The sequence below is a fragment of the Cervus elaphus genome, chromosome 7, assembly GCF_910594005.1.
Source record: "Cervus elaphus chromosome 7, mCerEla1.1, whole genome shotgun sequence".
Classification (NCBI taxonomy): Eukaryota; Metazoa; Chordata; class Mammalia; order Artiodactyla; family Cervidae; genus Cervus; species Cervus elaphus.
In genome coordinates this window covers 1,749,572-1,772,617 of record NC_057821.1, presented here as the reverse complement: position 1 = coordinate 1,772,617, position 23,046 = coordinate 1,749,572, and the positions used below count along the sequence as shown (strand labels likewise).

General features: G+C 48.1%; 1 long non-coding RNA gene across 1 annotated transcript in view; it reads left to right on the top strand.

Moving 5' to 3' along the window:
- The window catches only part of LOC122696865, a 29,858-nt gene extending 29,173 nt beyond the window's left edge, over positions 1–685 (top strand). Inside the window, exon 7 of the long non-coding RNA XR_006341920.1 lies at positions 97–685. This is a non-coding gene — a long non-coding RNA (uncharacterized LOC122696865). The remainder of the gene's footprint in view (positions 1–96) is intronic.
- The last annotated feature ends 22,361 nt before the right edge of the window (positions 686–23,046 follow it).

Below are 23,046 nucleotides of genomic sequence, written 5' to 3'. Positions count from 1 at the left end.
TGTGGCTGCCCGCCCCCCCCCCCCCCCCCCCCGGCCTGTCTGGTCCTCCTGGCCTGGCAGCTCCTGGCTGCAGCTTGTTCTTCATGTCTCCTGCAGACACCTGGGGAGGTTCCCTGACAAGGACAGCTTTCATCAGATCTCATGTCAAGATTCACCTGGTGAGGTTTGCAAAGCAGTGCCTGCTGGAGCCCACCCACCATGCAGGGAAGAGGCGGCTCCCACTATTTCCCCAGCTCCTCTGACCAAGCAGCCTCTACCCTGCACTTCTGCCATTTCTCCAGGGTCAGTTTCCACTTACTCAGAGTCATACCTGAGTGCCTCTCCAACACCAGAGCCTTTCTTTCCCCTGGAAAGCCTTTCCCCCTGGCCACTGGCTGTTTCCCCTTCCCCACCAAGCCCGCCTCATGGGAGAGCCTGCCCTCCACCTCCAGCACCCTGCTCTGCCCCAACACCATGAGGCTCCATGCTGAGTCTCACTCAGGGTGACTCCACGACACGCACACTGGGTACCATCCCACACAGGTCATCTCCACACTCCCTCTGGAGACTAGCCATCCCAGGGATTGTCCATTCAAGCAGCCCTGGATCGGCCCTGGCCTGGTGGCAGGAAGCAGCCACAGCCTGGAGCTTCTCCACCTCAACACACTTAGAGTCCCAGAAAGAAAGCCTTCCCCCCTACCCACCAGAGGCCTCATTCTGGGGAGATCCCAGAAACGGGCAGGGAGAGGCTGGTGGCCTCGCTTTTATCAACCCTAATGTCCAGGAGCTGCTGGAAATACTCATCATCAAGAGAGTGGAACTGAAGTCTTGGAAGGAGAAAGAAAAGGACGAGGAGGCAGGCTACCACCCGAATTCTTTGGGGAAGAGGATCGAGTCGCTGGGTCACAAACAGGACACCTTGGGTCACCAACACTTCGGGAACATAACTGGCAAACATGATCAGCTGCTTGGTCCCGAGAAGCCCCAATATCCTGACATTCTGGGGGGCTGTCTACAGAAGACATGCAGCCAGCTCTTCTGGGGTCTCCCCTTTCTGCACAGTGAGTCTCTCATAGCTGCTGTCACAGTACCTGGGTCAGCTCTAGAGTTATGCCCTGTCTTATTTAACGAACGCTCTAAAGCCAAACCATTCCATATTCCAGCTAAAGTAACCTCACAACTGTCATTGGCCAAGCACTTGACCCAACCTGTGGCCCAGGCTCAACCTCAGTCCTTGACTCCCACCATGCCCCAGTTGCAGCCATCACCTCTGGGTCACATGGAGACCCAGGCCCAACCCCTACCCTTAACTCCAATCATGCCCCAATGTCAACCATCATCTGAAGTTTCATTGGAGACCCAGTCCAGCTCCCAAATCGTGGCTTCAACCATGCCTCACTCTCTACCACCAACTCGGGCTCACATGGAGGCCCAGGCCCGACCCCAACTCTTGGTTCCAACCATGCCTCACTTTCAGCCACCGCCTCAGACTCACATGGAGGCCCAGGCCCGCCCCCCACCATGGACTCCACTCACGCCCTAATTTCAACCATCACCTCGAGCTCACATGGAGACCCAGGTGCGATCCCAACTCTTGGCTCAAACCATGTCTCATTTTCAACTACCACTTCGGGCTCACATGAAGACCCAGGTTCCGCCCCTACTCCAGACTCCATCCATGTCCCAGTGTCAACCACCACAACCTCAAGCTCACATGGAGATTCAGGACCAATCCCTACCTTGGACTCCAAACATGCCCCAGTTTCAACCACTTGTTCAGGCTCATGTGGAGACCCAGGGCCGATCCCTGCACTGGACTGCAACCATGCCTCAATGTCCACCATCATCTGAGATTTCCATGGAGGTCCAGGACCACCAACAACCCTCAGCTCCAACCATGCCCCAGTTTCAACCACCTCCTCGGGCTCACGTGGAGATCCAGGCCCAACCGATACCCCTGGCTCTAAATATACCTCACTGTCAGCCATCTTCTCGGGCTCATATGGAGATCCAGGCCCAACCTCAATTTTTAACTCCAACCATACCCCAATATCATCCACAACCTCAGGCTCAGTTAGAAACCACTGTCCATCTATCACCCTCCCCCCTAGTCCAGTCATCATCTTCTCAACGCCAGATTGGCATTGAGAAGTCCTTTGAAACATCTTGCACTACAGTCCCAAATAAGGCATCATCTTTCAGTTCAAATGCAATTGAAAACCTGGAATGTCACTTTTGGAAAAAACAACTAGAAAGCAGGAGAACCTTACCCTCTTGGGTTAAAAATTCTCAGGAAGTCTTTAGCCAGGTCACTCTCAACCCATCCCAGGAGACCAGGTCTTCCCAGGCCCACAGCTCTGTCCCCATCCTTCCTGGGCATTTGATCAGCCCTGAGGTTCGGAAGAAACTGGAGCACCACATTTCCCAAAGGTTCATGCAGCAACAGAGTGGCCTGCCCTGCAGAATCCAAGCATCTCAGAAACTGATGCAGCCCCAGGATCAATACCCACGGCCATGTCAGGCACAGGGCAGGGAGGGGCCCTCAAGATCTTCTGCAGGTCGAGGCAAAATGAGCCACGATGTACAAAAGATGAGGTCCAAGTGCCCAGCACAAATCCTACCAGGGACAGACCTGTGCCATGAGGTGGGGCAGAGTGTGGGGAAGATCGTAAAAGATCTGTACATGTTCCCAGCCAACCCTCCAGTGAAGGATCCAAGAGCAAAACCTGCATCAGGAATAGAGTTGAGCCTAGACAGGAAGCAACCAGAAGTCTCAGGAGTCCTTACAGAGAGGAAGGCAGAGCAGATCTGTGAGAGTGAGATCCCTGTGAATGTCTGTCACTTGAGGCTTGTGGACAACCTTGTTTTAGGCACTCTGGGAGAGACAAATGCTCCCATGAAGACAGAAAGTACACAGTCCTCTCAGGATGGGAAAGCCTCCATGATCACCTCCCATGAGTCTCTTGTCCTCAGCCCGTATACTGAGCAGGAGTTGGAAGCACATATCATAAGGTTTCGGGTGAGGCACAGGTGGAGCCTACTCTTCAAAGTCCTTAAGTTCATATTTCGCTTGAAGTTGAAAAAGGTTCAAGTGCCCACATTGAAAGTCACCTGTGAATCTGGATACCACTCAACTGCCCTATTAACCAAGGGCTTGGGAAAACCTCCTCAGCCCCATGCAGGTGAGAAACTGAAAACAACGGAGGCAGTTCCCCCACTGGAGAGGCCCCTCCCTGTCCCCTCACAGGTGACTGAGGAAGCCTGGGGGGCTCTGGGAGGACGCACACCTGGGGACACCCATAAGCCCCCAGAGGCCCCTCTGACTGGACAGGAAGACAAGCCACCTCCTCAGGCCCCCACATACAGCTTTGTGGGCAGAATGTGGCACAGCATGTCTGTTGTGGAGGCTGACAAAGGCAGCCTGGAGCCAAGTCCAAGTTCAGCCATGGCCAGGAATGAGCCACAGAAGGAAACTAGGGGGCAGGCCTCCCCAGCATCTTGCTCTAATGTGATAGTTGTGGACCTTGATGAATGCTCCCCATCTTCCAGGGCGCAAGAGGTCGTGGAGGGAGACTCCGCTGGGAAGGGCACCAGGGAACCTAGCGTGCAGGTCAAATACCTAGACATCAATATCGATCTCGGGAGATCACGGTCTCCAAGGTCCAGTGAAAGCCCCTCACTGAACACCACATCTGCTGCCTCAGATACAGAAGATCTACTCTTTGAGACACAGTCTCGTAAGCTTGAGTCTCAAGGGTTCGCTGACCAGCAGGCTCCGGCTCAAGGCCGAGCTACCAGCGTGCTCCTTCAAGACTGTGAAACTGGAGTACTCCTTCAAGACTGTGCCACCGATGTGCTTCTCAAAGACTGTCACTCGAATATGTTTCTTGCCGCAAACATCTTGGCTTCTCAGGAATCTCTGTCCTCTTTTCAGATCTTATCCAGTGGAGACAAGTGCAATTCCCAAAAACTCTATGATGCTACCTCAAGTGAAGGGAGCAGCCAGGGGCAGCAGGTGGACATGAGGCGACAGCTCAAATATAAGAGCCATTGCAAGGAGTCTGTTCCCAAGGATGGGAGAGAGAAATACACAAGGCCCAAATTAAGACAGATTAAAAAGGGGCTGGCAGAACGGAGGGCTTACCAAGCCCAAGGGATGAGTCATCCTGGCCAGAAAAAAGAATCAACTGAGTCCCTAAGAAGCAAGTTTCGGCAGTTAGTCCTAAAGAAGAGACAGGTTCCATCAGAAAGCTTCCAAGAAAGGATTAAGCTCCTTCTGCAGTGGATTTTCCCCAGTAAAGGCAGAGAACCAGAAGAGCCCTTGCAAAAAGGCAGGCCTGAAATAGCCACTGTCCAGAGCCAAGAATCAATCAAGAGCAAATCGACCATGGACAGCAGGGCTGTTGAGGCTCAGACTCTCATGACAGCTGTTGGGCAGATCCTAAAGGAGAGGATGGTGTTTCACCAGGGACCTCACGCCACGGAGTTAAACTGGTACCAAGCAGAATTCCAGGGCCCCCGAGGTCCACATTACTGCCACCACAGAATCCTGTCTTACCAAGAGGAAAGGAGAATGAGGAGAGATACACCCCGTTATCACCAAGCCACCCCAACGGGCCATAGCTTTTCAAAAAAAAGTAAGTGGACCAGTCCCAGGGACAGCAGGTGGGCCTTCTCACCCAGGGATCCAGGTCCCCCTCCAGGCAGAGTCTGCCAGCATGGCTCACGAGTGACACGGGTCACAGGCCATTCCCTCCACTGTCCAAGGCATGGTCTCCCTCAGAAATTAACCTCTACTGGTGAATCCGAACATGCTTTTCACAGCATTCCGGGTAGGAAAACTCTCCTCCAAGAAAAAAATGCATGCCATGCAGATAAATACATTTTTCTCCAATGTTAGCACATCCTCTGTGTGCTAAAGGCTTCTTCCTACCAGAAATTTTGTTTCATGAAATAAATGTTTTTTTCCCATGAGCAGAGGTAGTGGCCTGTCGGTGCCTCACTGAGGGAGATGGAAGGCATCGGGGTCCACGCTTCCCCGGTGCCTGCTTTGACTTCCAGACGGGATGGGGCTGTGGAGGGAGGGTGACCCCAGCATGGATACTCACCCTCACCCCAGTTTCGTAACTGCGCCTTCAGTTTCCATAATACCAGCATTAGAGAAACAAGCAACAGCGTTTAGGACATGTCACAGTGAACTAAACCTAAAGACCTCCCCCTTCTCAGGATCTTTCTCAGTTCTATCCTACTGTCTCTCCACCTGGACATTGTGCAGCTGGTAGGGGAGGTGTGTTCAGAAGCTGAAATTGCCCTCAGGCTCAAGAAGTGTCAGGGACAAACTCCCATGTCAGAATAAGGAGGGGAGTCCAGAGGTGGGACAAGCCTCACCCCCAAGTCACAGCAGCGTAGATGCTGCTGCCCTGAAAGCCCCTTTCTCTCCCAGATGTGGCTGGGACAAGATAGGCGAGGTTCATCACCCTCCCCCTGCCTTTCTCCTGCTCTGAAGCAGCAGCAAGAATGAGGACCACACACTCTGAGAGGACCCAGCTCTGAGAGTGTGTGGTGCAGAGCATGCAAGCCTCCGAGGGCTGGTCCCACCCAGCCTGGAGGAGAGGACAGCCATGCTTACAGAGCCCACCTCCCCAGTGAATGAGCATGGTCATGACTGTGTGTGGAGGTACCTCACGGTCTGAGAGCTGGATGCTGTGCCCCTGGGATGGGATGCAGAGGAAGGATGTTAGTGGCAGGGGAGCCCATAGATGGTGCATTTACCAAGGAGCATTGGTGTCCCACCACCGTCCATAGGGCCAGAGGAAAGAAGAGAGGGGCCTGGTGGCTCATGCTGTCATCGCTCCAGAGTCTCCCCTCTACTCTAGTTCCCTGGACCTATCTGAGGGAGGCCACCTGGAGGCCCTCAACAGAGGGCCGCGCTTCCAGAGGCAACAGAAGCTCAAGCAGAGAAGCTTCACTTTTCCCCACGGTAGCAATCAGCTTTTACAGGACTGGGTACTCAGGACAGACTCACAGTCCGTGACCTCTACCTACATGTGTGGCCCAAGGAGGCTCCCAGGGTACAGGTAGGACTCAACAGGCCCAGGGACTGTTCAGGAGTCACAGCAGGTCTCACCTGCACTCAGTCTTACTCACTCCAGAGGTCGGGGTGGAAGACACCAGCAGCCAGGATGTGTCACCCCTCATGCATGGAAGGGACCTGCAGAAAATGAACACACCATCAGCTTTCCTCCTTGGGCTCATCCAAGCTGGAAAGCGGGGAGACGAGCATTTTTTCTCCAGAGAGATTCTGGGCTCTATGTCACAGACACTGCCCTGGTGCACAGTCCCCCTCCAGAAGGGGGCCTCTGATCCAGGAGCTGGCAGGAACGGGCCTGCCTCCATGCCTGTCAGGGCCCCCACATGTGGGACCAGGCCCGGGGCTGTGGGGGCAGTGGGCACAGGCCTACTTGTGCTGTGGTTCCTCCCTGGAGACTAGTCCTGACTCTGCACTGCATCCCCCACGGTGGGCACAGCGGTGGGGGCTCAGCCAGGGTCTGAGGGGAGGCGTTGGGTCCTAGGTCATCGAGTGACCTCGAGAGTTCAGGAGAGGGGAGCACAGAGCTTGGATCCTGAGCCTGGCTGCTGCCAGGGCCTCTCAGAGGCACCAAGAGGTGAGCGCTGAGTTGGGGGAGCTGGAACTAAGGTGCCCGTCTGCAGACATGACGCAGAAGGGACACTGACAGAACAGCAAGAAACCTGACCTGGAGAGTCCCTTCCTTCTCGTGCCGTGAGGTGCAGAGAGGACAGCAATGGAGGGGCCCGTGAAGAGTGGGTGAGATCCACATTCACCCCAGAGAGGGACCCCCCCATATACACACAGTGACCCAGCACAGGGCCCCCCAAAACCCCGCAGAGACCTCAACAGACCCACACTCACCCCAGAGAGGGAGCCACCATACACCCTCACTGACCCAGCACAGGGCCCCCATGAAGAGTGGGTCAGACCCACACAGCCCATAGAGAGAACCCCCATATACCCACAGTGACCCAGCAATGCTGCTGCACAGGGCCCCCAATAACCCCACAGAAACCTCGACAGAACCACACTCACCCCAGAGAGGGACCCCCCATATACACACACTGATCCAGCACAGGGCCCCCATGAAGAGTGGGTCAGATCCACACTCACCCCAGAGAGAGACCCCCATATACCCACAGTGACCCAGAACTGCTGCTGCACAGGGCCCCCAATAACCTCACAGAGACCTCGACAGGCCCACCGTCACTCCAGAGAGCGACCTCCCCATACACCCTCACTGATCCAGCACAGGGCCCCCATGAAGAGTGGGTCAGACCCACACTCACCCCAGAGAGGGAGCCTGCATACACCCACACTGATCTAGCACAGGGTCCCCATGAAGAGTGGATGAGACCCACACTCACCCCAGAGAGGGACCCCCATATACACACAGTGACCCAGCACAGGGCCCCCAATAACCTCACAGAGACCTCGACAGACCCACACTCACCCCACAGAGGGACCCCCCATAACCCTCACTGATCCAGCACAGGGCCCCCATGAAGAGTGGGTCAGATCCACACTCACCCCAGAGAGAGACCCCCCATATACCCACAGTCACCCAACACTGCTGCTGCACAGGGCCCCCAGTAATCCCACAGAGACCTCGACAGACCCACACTCACCCCAGAGAGGAACCCCCCATATACACACATATGCACAACTTTCACATACAGTAAATGGTTAACTGATGCTTAAAACGATTAGTCTTTTGCAGTTGATGCTTTTGTTTCGTTTTGTTTGTCCAGACATCCCACTTCACCCTGGCTTGCCAGCTGGCACTGTAGTAACTAGGATTTCAGGAGTAGGCATCCCAGCTTCCCTTTCTATTACTGCTTTCAGATTTTGTTTCCTTGAACAGTTTTACTTTTCATGAATGTGTTTTCTCAGGGAGAGATCCCTTTCTGAAATGATACCTACATTCTGGGACAATGAAGCTCCATGTCTATTCAACAAAGCATCTCCTATTTCTTTTCTAAAACTCCACTCTTGTGCCAAGACCCCATTAATCATCAAACAAGTAGTACAGAAAGTCCTGGCTGAACACCTGTCATCTAATCCTTCTCAAAAGTGGCCTGGGAGATAGCAAATCATGTGGTAAGATGAATCAAGTTTTTAGTTCTGAATGAATTGGCAGTCCCTTAAAGAATGATTTTGTTTTCAACTAGGAACATTAGAGAAATGTATTAGGATTTTTTTTTTTTTTTGCATCAACTGGGTAAAAATCTTGATTTTTGAGGTGACATTTTATTTTTGTTTTGCAACCAAACAATTTATAATAACTATAATATTTCTTGAAATTGCATATTATTTCTCCAAGTGGTTTTGGAAATAAGCCCTATATTATTATTTTATCCATTTAAAAAAGAGGAAAACTAGATAACTATAAATAGGATTTCCAGTCATGCCATCTTCATTAAAAATACAGCTATCTATTTATCAGACGTGATCCACCCAACACATTTCTAATCTCTATTGTTCCCTCTTGTTCCATTTATCACTGGCCTAGGAAACCATAAGGCTCAATAATTTGTGAACACAGTAGGAATCCCTAAAAGAGAAAAGCTGGGAACTAATTTTAGAATAAGAAGAAAACCACCATGTGCTTGCTCTTAGGTCCCTAGGTTGCATGGCTGATTTAATTCCATAAATAAACAGCCTTCCCACATTTTCAGATAACATTATCAACTGAATTCAGTTCAGCACAATACTCATGTCTGGAGTTGGTGACCTTGGGGGAGGGCGTTTGCTACGGCGGCCTGAGATGAGCCAGGCTTCACAGCCCAGTGGCCTGTAGCCTTGCCCTCGCTCCTACTCATTCTCCAGTGCCCAGTTTCTCCACATGTAAAGTGGAGACTGTATGGAGCTTCCCCATCTTTGGCTGCAAATAATATAATCACTCTAATTTCGGTATTGGCAATCTGGTGTTGTCCGTGTGTAGCATCTTAAATTCAGACTTAAATTGAAGAAAGTAGGGAAAACCACTCAATCACTCAGGTATGACCTCAATCAAATCCCTTATGATTATACAGTGGAAGTGAGAAATAGATTCAAGAGACTAGATCTGGTAGAGGGTCTGATGAACTATGGACAGAGGTTCATGACATTGTACAGGAGACAGGGATCAAGACCATCCCCAAGAAAAAGAAATGCAAAAATGCAAAATAGCTATCTGAGGAGGCCTTACAAACAGCTGAGAAAAGAAGAGAAGAAAAAGGCAAAGGAGGAAAAGAAAGATATACCCATTTGAATGCACAGTTCCAAAGAATAACAAAGAGGTAGAAAGACTTCCTCAGAGATCACGGCACAGACATAGACGAAAACAATTGAATGGGAAAGACTAGAGATCTCTTCAAGAAAATTAGAGATACCAAGGAATATTTCATGCAAAGATGGGCTCAATAAAGGACAGAAATGGTATGGACCTAACAGAAGCAGAAGATATTAAGAAGAGGTGGCAAGAATACACAGAAGAACTATACCAAAAAGATCTTCACGACCCACATAATCACGATGGTGTGATCACTCACCTAGAGACAGACATCCTGGAATTTGAAGACAAGTGGGCTTTAGGAAGCATCACTACGAACAAAGCTAGTGGAGTTGATGGAATTCCAGTTGAGTGATTTCAAGTCCTAAAAGATGATGCTGTGAAACTGCTGCACTCAATATGCCAGCAAATTTGGAAAACTCAGCAGTGGCCACAGGACTGGAAGAGATCAGTTTTCATTCCAGTCCCAAAGAAAGGCAATGCCAAAGAATGCTCAAAGTACCATACAATTGCACTCATCTCACACGCTAGTAAAGTAATGCTCAAAATTATCCAAGCCAGGCGTCAACAGTACGTGAACCATGAAATTCCAGTTGTTCAAGCTGGTTTTAGAAAAGGCAGAGGGACCAGAGATCAAGTTGCCAACATCCGCTGGATCATCAAAAGAGCAAGAGAGTTCCAGAGAAACATCTATTTCTGCTTTATTGACTATGCTAAACCTCTGACTGTGTGGATCACAATAAACTATGAAAAATTCTGAAAGAGAAGGGAATACCAGACCACCTGACCTGCTTCTTAAGAAACCTGTATGCAGGTCAGGAAGCAACAGTTAGAACTGGAAACGGAACAACAGGCTGGATCCAAATTGGGAAAGGAGTATGTCAAGGCTGTATATTGTCACCCTGCTTATTTAACTTCTATGCAGAGGACATCTTGAGAAACGCTGGGCTGGAAGAAGCACAAGCTGGAATCAAGATTGCCGGGAGAAATATCAATAACTCATATATGCAGATGACACCACCCTTATGGCAGAGGGTGAAGAGGAACTGAAAAGTCTCTTGATGAAAGTGAAAGAGGAGAGTGAAAAAGTTGGGTTAAAGCCCAACATTCAGAAAACTAAGATCATGGCATCTGGTCCCATCACTTCATGACAAATAGATGGGGAAACAGTGGAAACAGTGTCAGACTTTGTTTTTTGAGGCTCCAAAATCACTGCAGCTGGTGATTGCAGCCATGAAATCAAAAGACCCTTACTCCTTTGAAGGAAAGTTATGACCAAAGTACACAGCATATTAAAAAGCAGAGACATTCCCTTGGTCATAAAGGTCCATCTGGTCAAGGCTATGGTTTTTCCAGTGGTCACGTATGGATGTGAGTGTTGGACTATAAAGAAAGCTGAGTGCTGAAGAAGTGATACTATTGAACTGTGGTGTTGGAGAAGACTCTTGAGAGTGCCTTGGACTGCAAGGAGATCCAACCAGTCCATCCTAAAGGACATAAGCAAATGAACTGAACTGACCTGTTTCAACAGGAAGCTGCAACGCCATCAGATGGAGCCATGCAATCAGTGTGGACACCACAGCTGACCCCACAGCTCCCTCTGCCTCCCATGGATTCACCCAAGAATTTCTGAGCCATCTTATCGGTGAGTCTTCTGGCCTTTTCTCCCTCAATGTGAATCCTCCTGCTAACAAAACATGCTGTGAAATCAAGAAAAGCAAACCTTAACTATAGTTGGAGTCTGGAAAGTCTCTAGAGGGAGCTCTCATGCCATGTCATTCATCCTCAATTACCTTAACAGGAAGAGGGCATTTACAGATCCCAACAGGAAGACATATACCTTGCATTCTCAAACAAGAAGGGCAGCCACATTACCACCGCGGCTGGAGGAGAGAAGACTTTCCTTTTGGCCAGCAACAAACCCAGCTAATAGACAATTTTGCGGTTTAGCTAATAAGAAGCCATTTTCACTTGAATGTTTCCTTTCCTCCACTGAAGTTACACTTGTTCTCTTGCTGGTGACTTATTTCCTTGTCCTGCTCTACTTAGCTTAAAAGCCATCAATGATGTTTAACCCCTTGGAGTATCTCCCGATCTTCCAAATGAAATGATGCCTGATTCATGAATCATTTACTAGAGTCAGTTTATTACAAATTCAAAGTAAATCTTCAAATTTGCTCAGTTAATTTTTGTTTTTTAATGTACTGGTGGCAGCAATGGGATCTCAAGGGAATTTCTGATGACATTTGGAGACAAAGAGAAACAACTGTGGTGCCCACACATCCTCTGAGTTCACTGTCTTTCTTGCCATCTGTGGAGGTTGTTAGTAAACTCCTTTTGGTTTGAGCTTCATTCTCTTTGCATGTGTGCCCCTAAACTAATTGGCTTTGCTTTCAGGGCAGGTTGGGTTGGCTGGCAGATCATTTTGCCTGAGGCCAAACCCATAGCCTGTTAGATCAAATTTCCAGTGCACAGTAACATTTCTTGATTGTTGCCAGTCTATTTTCCAGTGGTAAACCCTAGCCCCTAATTTTGTTTGCTAGATTCTACATTGGGAACTGCTTACAGTGTAGTCTTTACTTCCCTATGTGTTTCAAATCAGTATCAGCTCCTAGATTCAGCGCTCAGAACTGGTGGTGAGTAGCTATAGCTCTCCATTTTGCATGGAATCAGTTTGTAGTCCCCATTTCTTGGGATTTCCTGCTTCTATGCTTTTCTTCATACAAGGCTCTCTGAGAGTTGGTGGTTGTGCACTCCAGGCCTCATCTGGCCAGGTGGTGGTAGCATCTCTCGGGTAGTGCTGGAATATTATGGCACAGGTGTGTCTGTCTTGTTTGGGGATGACAAAGGCCAGCTAAGGAAATGGGAGCCTTCACCCCTGTTGAGCATGAGTATGCCACCTTCTGGCACTCCGGCTTATTTTATATTTTATATGTAAGAGCTATGGACCTTAAGGCTGTAGACACTAGAAAGATGGCAAAATTTTATTAATACTGATCTAGGATTATAATAGTCATTGTGCAGAGTGTTCCAGTTAGACAAGATTGTTCATTTAAAGAAAACCCTAGAGAGCATCAGATCCCAAATGGACAAGGGGAATGAGATGCCTACTTTAATTGATATGAAAAAACTTACAGAAGGTTTCAAGATTCCAAAATGAAGGCCTGCTCTTTTTAAGGATTCAGTACAAAAAGCTAATGAATGCATTGAAATGTGTGCTTCACCGTATGTAAAATAGTCACCTAGTGAGAAGTTGCTATATAACACAAGGAGTTCAACCTCCTGCTCTTGGACAACCTAGACAAGTGGGATGAGTTGGGGTGGGAGGGAGGTTCAGAAGGCAGTATATATTTGAATATATGTATGGCTGATTCACATTCTTAAACTGCAGAAACCAACACAAATGGTAAAACATTTATCCTCCAAATAAAAATGTTTATAAAAAACTAAAGAGACAAAATGTACCTAAAGCAAAAGACTATAGACACATGTAGCTAAAGACTGAAATCCTCCTACCCACCTACCATGTCTTCTTTCATGTTTTACTAATTGTCTGAACTACTTTCCTAATCTAAAGAGATATTTAACAATTCTCATTTAAGATAACTCTACCTGAGGTTTCAGGCGATCCTCCTCAATTGCTCTTTACTCGTTGGTCAAAACTGAACTGAGAGCTGTAGTCAAAGAATTCTTTAAACTTAAGGAGGAGCCCCCAAAATTTTTTGAAGAGCTAAGAGTCATTGTCAGGGCCTGTAACCCCAAACTGCTAGATCTTTCTCAGCTTGTACACATGTTCGTGGGACCAGGGGAGGCCTCCCAATGGATGCAGGAAGGAAAACAGAAAACTCCTAGGATGATATTCAAGGGTTGGGAAGAATCCCCTGGGGGAGGGCATGACAACCTACTCCAGTATTCTCGCCTGGAGAATCCCCACGGACAGAGGAGCCTGGCAGGGCTACAGTCTACGGGGTCTCAAAGAGCTGGACACGACTGAGTGACTAAGCACAACACAGCCTCTAGAAGTCTTTCAGAATAACTGACATTTACAAGTCATTTCTAAAATCATCCCTGCTCACACTGATTGATCTGTTATTCGATCATACAAACAAAAGAGGGAAGAATCTGTGGCCATTTGACAGCTAGTTTGGAAGCTCTCTTTTTACAGCATTTGGGGTTCCATGTAATAAAAAGGACACTCAGCCAACTTTAGCTGCCCTCTTTGTAAACATATTATCTTCTGAGATTGTTGATTTTCAGTTCCTAAATCCTGTCTAATTCTTTGTGACTTCTTGGACTGCAGCATGCCAGGCCTCCCTGTCCTTCACTGTTTCTGTAAGTTTGCTCAAACTCATGTCCATTGAGTCAGTGATGCCATCCAACCATCTTATCCTCTGTCACCCCCTTCTCCTCTTTCCCTCAATCTTTCCTAGCATCAGGGTCTTTCCCAATGAGTTGGCTCTTCAAATTAGGTGGCAAAAGTATTGGAGATTCAGCACCAATCCTTCCAATGAATATTCAGCATTGAGTTCTTTTAAGACTGACTGGTTTGATCTTCTTGCAGTCCAAGGGACTCTCAAGAGTCTTCTCCAGCACCACAGTTCAAAGCATTAATTCTTTGGCACTCAACCTTCTTTATGGTCCAACTCTCAAATCTGTTCATGACTACTGCAAGAATTATAGCTTTGTCTATAAGGATCGTTGTCAGCAAAATGATATCTCTGCTTTGTAATACACTCACTAGATTTGTCATAACTTTTCTTCCAAGGAGCAAGCATCTTTTAATTTCATGGCTTCAGTCACCATCCACATTGATCTTGGGCCCAAGAAATGAAATCTGAACACTCTTCACTTTTCCCCTCTCGTGTGCCATGAAGTAATAGGACCGAATGACATGATCTTTGCTTTTGAATGTTGAGTTTTAAGCCAGCTTTTTCTCTCTCCTCTCTCACTTTCATCAAGAGGCTCTTTAGCTCCTCTTCACTTTCTGCCATTAGAGTGGTGTCATCTGCCTATCTGAGGTTATTGATACTTTCTGAGCAATCTTGATTCCAGCTTTGAGTCATCCAGTCCAACATTTCCTATGATGTACTCTGCATATATGTTATATAAACAAGGTGACAATATACAGCCTTGGCGTACACCTTTCCCAATTTGGAACCAGTCTGTTGTTCCATTCCAGTTCTAATTGTTGCTTCTTGTCCTGCATACAGGATTCTCAGGAGGCAAGTAAGGTGATCTCATATTCCCATCTCTTTACAAATTTTCCTCAGTTGGCTGTGATCTACACAGTCTAAGGCTTTAGTGCAGCCCATGAAGCAAAAGTAGATGTTTTCTGGAATTCTCTTGCTCTTCCCATGATCCAATGGATGTTGGCAATTTGATCTCTGCTTCCTCTGCTTTTTCTAAATCCAGCTTGTACATCTGGAAGTTATCAGTTCATGTACTGCTGAGGCCTAGCTCGAAGGATATTGGGCATGTTTTTCTGGCATATGAAATGAGTCAGGGTCTCATTTCACAGCAATTGTACAGTAATTTGAACATTCTTTGGCATTGCCTTTCTTTGGTATTGGAAGGAAAAGTGACCTTTTCCAATCCTGTGGCCACTGTTGCGTTTTCCAAATTTGCTGGCATACTGAGTGCAGCACTTTAGCAGCATCATCTTTTAGGATTTTAAATCACTCAGCTGAAAATCCATCACCTCCCCCTACTTTGTTCAGAGTAATGCTTCCTAAGGCCCAACTGACTTCACACTCCATGATGTCTGACTCTAGGTGAGTGACCACACCATCGTGGTTATCTGGGTCACTAAGAGCTTTTGTGTACAGTTCTCCTCTGTTAATGGAGATTCTCCAGGCAAGAATACTGGAGAGGGTTGCCATAGCTTCCTCCACGGGATCTTCCCAACCCAGGCATGGAACCCATGTCTCTTATGCCCCCTGCATTGGCAGGCGGGTTCTTTACCACTAGTGCCACCTGATTGACATAAATAGGCCAAAACAGCCCTCATATCAACCCTGCCTCTCTTAGAGGAAAGATTGTCATCATGCAGATAATCTGACTTAACAGTGATAAATGCATGATGGCTACCATTAAGTCAATGTTACCAAAGCAGGGAAACTAGTCGTTTATGAGTAACGAGAAGTATGTGTGTGATATCACTGAAGTTGCCCTTTGGAAAGGGCTGGATATACAAGGTGAGGATTTTGATGATTGCTGTACACTTGTGGTATGGTAATGCACACTTTGATTATTTATGTAAACTTTCTTTGATTCAGACATGGAGTCCCTTCTGGTCATGTTATTAGGCCGTGTGTATATATCAAGCAAGATTAGATGGTATCTTTTGTAAATTCCACACTATTTGAGGAAATGTATCCTTTTTGTAACCGTATAATGAACATAAAATGGAGCCCATTTGAGTCTTGGAAATTGTACATTTTAAAAGAATTATTTAAATACTGAATCTTCTTAAATAGTTTAAGCTATGTTACTTGGACATTAAGATTAGATATCATATGTTGGAAATATGCAAATATCATTTGAGAGTATTACCACATTTTGAGAAAAAAAATAATTATTTTTTTGCAAGGGACCAAAAAGGAATATTTCTAGATATATGATTCACTTGAAAAACTTACACATAATTTTAGGCTGTTGCATTTGAACATAAAACCCAAGCCTGACACAAGCTGTTATGTATAAAATGCTGCATTAGTTGCACAGCCGCCTGGGAGGTGAGTGAAACTCCACACATCTTGTTGCTGGTTAATTTTATTCCTAGAGTCCACTTGCTGCATTAAGTAAAGAAACCTGCATCACAAGTTCTGATCTTATCCTCCAGAAAAGAAAACAATGTGATCTTGGCACCATCTGACAGGAAGATGAATAAATGGGACAAATAAGATGCTTGCATTGGAGGTTGGCAGCATTTAACTCATGTCTAAAATCTGTGATGCTCTAAGCCATGGGGCAGAGCTCAAGCTGATGATCTGTGCAGGAAAGACTTTTACAGGTCTGCACGTGGAGCACCATGACTCTTCTGTTCAGAGGCAATGGTTGCAAAAGACAGAAGGCATGGGCATGTCCCCAAGCAGAGAACCCCGTTTAGGGCAATGCTGACAATGTCTGGATGCCTGGAGCTCTGGGAGAGGGCACCATCACTGGTCCTTCTCCTGTGCTGCCTGACATCAGACCCCCCATGAAGGACGTGTCGTGTCAGTGGGTGGGTACTCAGATCCTAAAGAACACCTGGGAGGTGTGTGCATGGGAGGTCTCAGAGAGAGGTCTCTGTGGGATGCCCTGAGTGGTCTCAGGGTGAGATTTCTCAGAGTGGATGTGTGGGAGGTCCCCCTATGGAAACAGTGTGGGTCTCTGTGTGGAGACTCCTAGTGAGGGCACCTCGGTTGCTGACTGTTCTGCCCCTTACAAGAGAAGGGCACAGGGATTTTCCCCTTCTGGTTTCTTGCTGTTCTGTCGCAGTCCCTCTGTGTCACTTCTCCGCACAGGTGTCTTCGGGGTCAGCTCCCCCCACCCTCAGCACTGACCTCTTGATGCCTCTGAGGACCAGGCAACCCCCAGGCTCAGAGTCTCTGCGTGTGCCTCCCTCTCTCCTGAGCTCTGGAGGCCACTCTGTGCCCTGAGTACCAGCCGCTCCCTTAGACCCTGTCTGAGGCCCCACTGCTGTGCCCACCCTGAGCTATGGGGCCCAGAGACAAGACCTGGCTCAAGGCAGAGACCTCAGCACAAGCAGGCCTGTGCACGCCGCCATGCAGACCTGGACCTGGTCCCGTGTGTGGGGGTCCTAACAGACGTGGGGGCAGGCCCATTCCAGCTGTCACTTGGATCAGTGCCCCCTCCTGGAGCCAGTCTCTCTACCCCATTAGTGACTCTGACACAGAGCCCCGAATCGCTCTAGAGAATTGTTCTTGTCTCCTTGCCTTCCAGGGCTTCCCTGGTGACTCAAATGGTAAAGAATCTGCCTGCAATTCAGGAGTTCTGGCTGCGAAACCTGGGTCAGGAAGATACCCTGGAGAAGGGAATGGCTACCCACTCCAGTATTCTTGTCTGGAAAATTACATGGACAGAGGAGCCTGCAGGGCTCAAAGAGTTGGAAAGGACTGAGTGACTCACAGTTTCTTGTGTAGATGGGTCCTGGGGAAGACAGCTGACTGCACCCTTCTCTACAGGTCACTTCCCACACACCAGGTGGCACATCCTGTCTGCTGGCTGCCTCCCTGTCCAGGCTCAGGGCTGAGCGAGGCTGATGACAGCTGAGACTCGGTGTGACACAGCAGAGCTCCTGGGACTGTTGAGTGCCACCTGTCCTCTGGGAGCCTCCTTGGGCCACATGCATAGGTAGAGGTCCTGGACCATGAGACTGTGCTGAGCTCCCAGTCCTGAGAAAGCCGATTAACTACACTCTGGAGAGGTCGAGATTGCCTGCTTGGAGGCTCTGCTGCTTCTGAGGGCCTGGCCCTCTGTCAGGGACTCCAGGTGACCTCCGTCTGTCTGGGCTCTGGGAATTGGAGTAGTGGGAAGGCTCTGGGGTGGGGCTTCCCAGAGCCAACGGCCCCGTAAGTTCTTTCCTCTGGGTGTGTAGATGCTGGTGGACATCAGGGGCTCCTTGGTCACTGCACCATCTATGCGCACCTCTGACACCTGCCTCCTTTCCCTGCATGCGACACTAGGGGTACTGTGTCCCACCCTCAGACAGTGAAGTGACTGCACACAAACATGCCCCCTGCCCATTCCCTGGCAGAGGTGAGTGCTATGAGCTGTCCTCTTCTCCAGGGCAGGGGTGGACCAGCCCTCAGGGGCCTTCATGCTGCACACTGCAACCCTTAGAGCTGAGAGTTTGCGATCCTTATTCTCACCCCTGCTCCAGAGCATGAGAAAAACAGGGGAAGGGTGACAGGCCGGGCGTGTCTCATTACAGCTCCATCTGGAAGAGGAGGAGCTTCCAGTACAGCGCCATCTAATCCCACCATGATACGTGGATGAGGTTTCTCCCACCCTGGACTTGGGGCCAGCACTGCCCCAAACTCCCCTCCTTATTCTGACGGGTGAACTTGCTTCTGACACTTTGTGAGCCTGGGGGGAATTTCAGCTTGGGCAAACTCTTCCCCTACAGACTCATAAGTTCAAGGCAGAGAGAGAGGTGGGCAGGACTGAGCTGCATCCTGAGGAGAGGGAGGTCTTCAGGTCTAGTTCACCGTGACATGTCCTGAATGCTGTTGCTTGTTTCTAGAATGCTGTGCTGGTATTATGGACACTGAGGTGCAGGGAGGGAATTAGGGTGTGGATGAGTATCCATGCTGGAGTTCACTTTCCTTCCATGACCCCATCCCATATGGAAGTCAAAGCAGGCGCCTGGGAAGAGTGGACCCTGACCCATTTCCTTTCTCCAAGCAGGGCACAGACAGAGCACCATTTCTCAGGAGAAAAGACATTTATTTCAGAAAACAATTTTTTTGGTAGGAAGAAGCTTTTAACACACAAAGGATGTGCTAACATGAGAGAAAAATTGTTCATATGCACGGTATGCATTTTTTCTGGGAGAAGAATTTTCCTACCAGGAATGCTGTGACAGGGATGTTCTGATTGACCAGCAGAGGTGTATTTCTGAAGAAGACAGTGCCTTGGGCTGTGGAGGGAATGGCCTGGGAAACTTGTCACTCTTGATCCGTACTGGCAGGCTCTGCCCTGCCGGGAACCTGGCTCCCTGGGTGGGAAGGTCCACGTGTTGTTCCTGGGACTGGTCCACTTCCTCTTTGTAGGATACATATGGCCTATGGGGGTAGCTCACTAGTGGTGGGCTGTTTGTTTCGTCACTCTCCTTTGCTCTTGATTTCAGAGAAAGCCGTGGTAGCAGTAAGCTGGACTTAATGGGGCCTGAAGTTCTGCTTTGTACCAGTGAAGCTCCGAAGATGTGGTCCATGGTGAAGCTCCATCTTCTCCTATAAGATCTGTCCAACAGATGTCAGTCATGAGAGCCTGAGCCTCAACACCTTGCTGTCCGCAATCAGACTTCTTTTGACAGTCCCCTGCCTCTGGGCAGTGTCTGCTGCAGGCTTGCTTTTTGCAGGGCTTGTTCCAGTCTTTTGCCTTCAGGGGCACATCCACTGGAGAAAGTGCTTAATCCTTTCTTTCAAGTGGTTTTCTGAAGAAACCTGTCCCTTCTTCAGGATTAACTGTTTTGTAGGGACTCTGCTGATTCCTTTTTCTGGCCAGGGTGGCTCATCCTGCGGGCCTGGTAGAACCTCTGTACCACCAACCCCTTTTTATACTATTGTAGTTTGGGTCTCCTATTAGTCTCTCTGGCATCAGTGGAGACCAACTTCCTTTGCTGACCCTTATGTTGGGGCTGCCTTCTCAGGGCTTTCTGCTGCCCCTGGCTGCTCCCTCCACTGGACATAACATCACATGTGTGGGAATTGGACAGGGTTTCAGAAGAGCACAGAGTTTCCTGGGAAGCCAAGGTGTTTGTGGCAATGAATATATCTGAGTGACAGGTTTTGAGAAGCCTCCCAGCGGCACAGTCTTGAAAGAGCAGGCAAGTGGCCTGGCCTTGAGCCCATTTCTGCCAGTCTATGAACCCTTGGAACTTAAGCTTATGAAACTGTTCATCAAAGTATACATCTTCTGGATTTGTGGCAACAGACTTTGTGTTTGAGGAGGGATTTTTATGGGACCTTGGAGACCATGATCTTATATCAGTATTAATTATTTGGGATTTGATGAGTAGACTAGATTCAAAAGAATCTTTCTAAGCAGGGTCTCCCTCCACAGCCTCTTGTTTTCTGGAAGATTGGGAACATTCATCAGGGTCCATGACAGGCACACTAGAGCAAGTTTCTGGGGTGGCCCAATCCCCAGATTCCTCCTGTGGCTCATTCCTGGGCATTGCTGGATGTGGACTGGGCTCCAAGCTGCCTTTGTCAGCCTCCACAATAGACTCACTGTGCCAAATTCTGCCCCCAAAGGTGTATATGGGGGCCTGAGAAGGTGGCTTGTCTTCCTGTCCAGCCAGAGGGGCCTCTGAGGGCTTCTGGATGTTTCCAATTGAGGTTCCTCCCAGAGCCCCCCAGGTTTTCTCAGTTGCCTGGTAGGGGGCAGGGCAGGTACTCTCCAGGGTGGGCACTGCCTGGATTGTTATCACTTTCTCTCCTGGATGGGGATGAGAATGTTTTCCTGGGCCCTCTGTTAACTTGGGTTTTTGGGTGGTCCCCAGAGTCACTGGTAATCTTCAAGGTGGATCTTGGAAGTCGTATGTGATGACAAGTTTTCAACTTCGAGCTATATATGAACCTAGGAGAAGGACCCATCTGTGCCTCACCTGAAACTTTATTATATGAGCTTCCAGCTCCTGTTGAATATGAGGACTGAGGACAAGAGACTCATAGGAAGTCTACATGGAAGCTTCCCAATCCTGAGAACAACCTGCATTTTCTGTTCCCATAGGAGCATTTGACTGTCCAGGAAGGTCTATGAAGTGGTTGGCAGAAAGCCTTGAACAATAGACATTAACAGGGATCCAACCCTCATGGATCTGCTGTGACTTCCTGTTTATAAAGACCCCCAGGATTTCTTCTGGATGCTTCCTGCCTGGGCTCAACTCTCTTTCTAACTCAGGTTTTGCACTTGGGACCTTCACTGGAGGGTTTGCTGAGGTCATGCACAAAACTTTTACGAACCTACTCATGCTCTGCTTTACATCTTGGCTCAGGAGCTTTCCTGTTGGGATCCTTGCTAGGTACCAGGATGACATTTTCTGTGTTTCCTGGCTGCTTTTGCCTAGACCTGCAGAAGGCCTTGAGGATCTCTTTGTGTCCATTGCCTGCCAAGGCCTTGGGGATTCGCCCTGAGGCTGCATCACTTTCTGAGACTCTTGGGTTCTGCGGGGCGGCCACTCTCTTGCTGCATGAACCTTTTGGAAAGAGGGCACTCCAGTCTCTCCTGAACCTCAGGGCTGATCAAATGCCCAGGAACAATGAAGACAGATTTGCGTGCCTGGAAAGACCTGTTTTCCTGAGGAAGATTGGGGGTGATCTGGCTAAAGACTTGCTGAGAATTGTCTAACCAAAGAGGGTAAAGTTTGCCCACTTTCTAGGTGCTTTTTTAAAAAGTGACATTGTAGGATTTGAATTGCATTGACGATCAAAGTTTGTGCCTTATATTCAATGTAGGTCAAGACACTTCATCATAGTCTTCAGTTGAGAGGAAGATGGTTCCACTGGGAAAGAGAGTGTGAGATGGGCAGTGGGTCCCCATGTGAGTCCGGGGTTGTGGTTGTGACTGAGGTTTGATTGGAGTCAAGGATTGGGTTCGGTCCTGGGTCCCCATGTGAGCCTGAGTTGGTGATGTCTGAAAGTGAGCTGCGGTTGGAGTCTAGGGTTGGGGTGAGTATGTGTGTCCACATGAGCTGGAGGTGGTGGCTGGAAGTGCGTTATGGTTGGAGACATAACTCCGTAGTGTTTTTTTTTAATTAATTTATTTTCCTTTATAATATTGTATTGGTTTTGCCATTCATTGACATGAATCAGCCATGTGTGTACATGTGTTCCCCATCTTAAACCCCCCTCCCACCTCCCTCCCTGTCCCATCCCTCTGGGTCATCCAGTGCACCAGTCCTGAGCACCCTGTCTCATGCATCAAACCTGGACTGGCGATTTGTTTCACATATGACAATTTACACGTTTCAATGCCATTCTCCCATATCATCCCACTCTCACCCTCTCCCAGAGTTCTAAAAGACTGTGAAATACCTCTGTGTCTCTTTTGCTGTCTCGCATACAGAGATATCATTACCATCTTTCTAACTTTCATATATATGTGTTAGTATACTGTATGGGTGTTTTTCTTTCTGGCTTACTTCACTCTGTATAATAGACTCCAGTTTAATCCACCTCATTAGAACTGATTCAAATGTATTATTTTTAATGGCTGAGTAATATTCCATTGTGAATATGTACCATAGCTTTCTTATCCATTCATCTGCTGATGGACATCTAGGTTGCTTCCATGTCCTGGCTATTGTAAACAGTGCTGTGATGAACACTGGGGTACATGTGTCTCTTTCGATTCTGGTTTCCTCAGTGTGTATGCCCAGAAGTGGGATTGCGGGGTCATATGACAGTTCTATTTCCGGTTTTTTAAGAAATCTCCACACTGTTCTCCATAGTGGCTGTACTAGTTTGCATTCCCACCAACAGTGTAAGAGGGTTCCCTTTTCTCCACACCCTCTCCAGCATTTATTGCTTATAGATTTTTGGATAGCAGCCATTTTGACTGGCGTGAAGTGGTACCTCATTGAGGTTTTTATTTTCATTTCTCTGGTAATGAGTGATGTTGAGCATCTTTTCATGTGTTTGTTAGCCATCTGTATGTCTTCTTTGGAGAAATGTCTGTTTAGTTCTTTGGCCCACTTTTTGATTGGGTCTTTTATTTTTCTGGAATTGAGCTGCAGGGGTTGCTTGTGTATTTTTGAGATTAATCCTTTGTCTGTTGCTTCATTTGCTATTATTTTCTCCCATTCTGAAGGCTGTCTTTTTACCTTGCTTATTCCTTTGTTGTGCAGAAGCTTTAATTTCACCATTGCAATGAAAAAAACAAAATACTTAGGAATATATCTAGCTAAAGAAACAAAAGACCTATATATAGATAACTAGAAAACATCGGTGAAAGAAATCAAAGAGGACACAAATAGATGGAGAAATATATCATG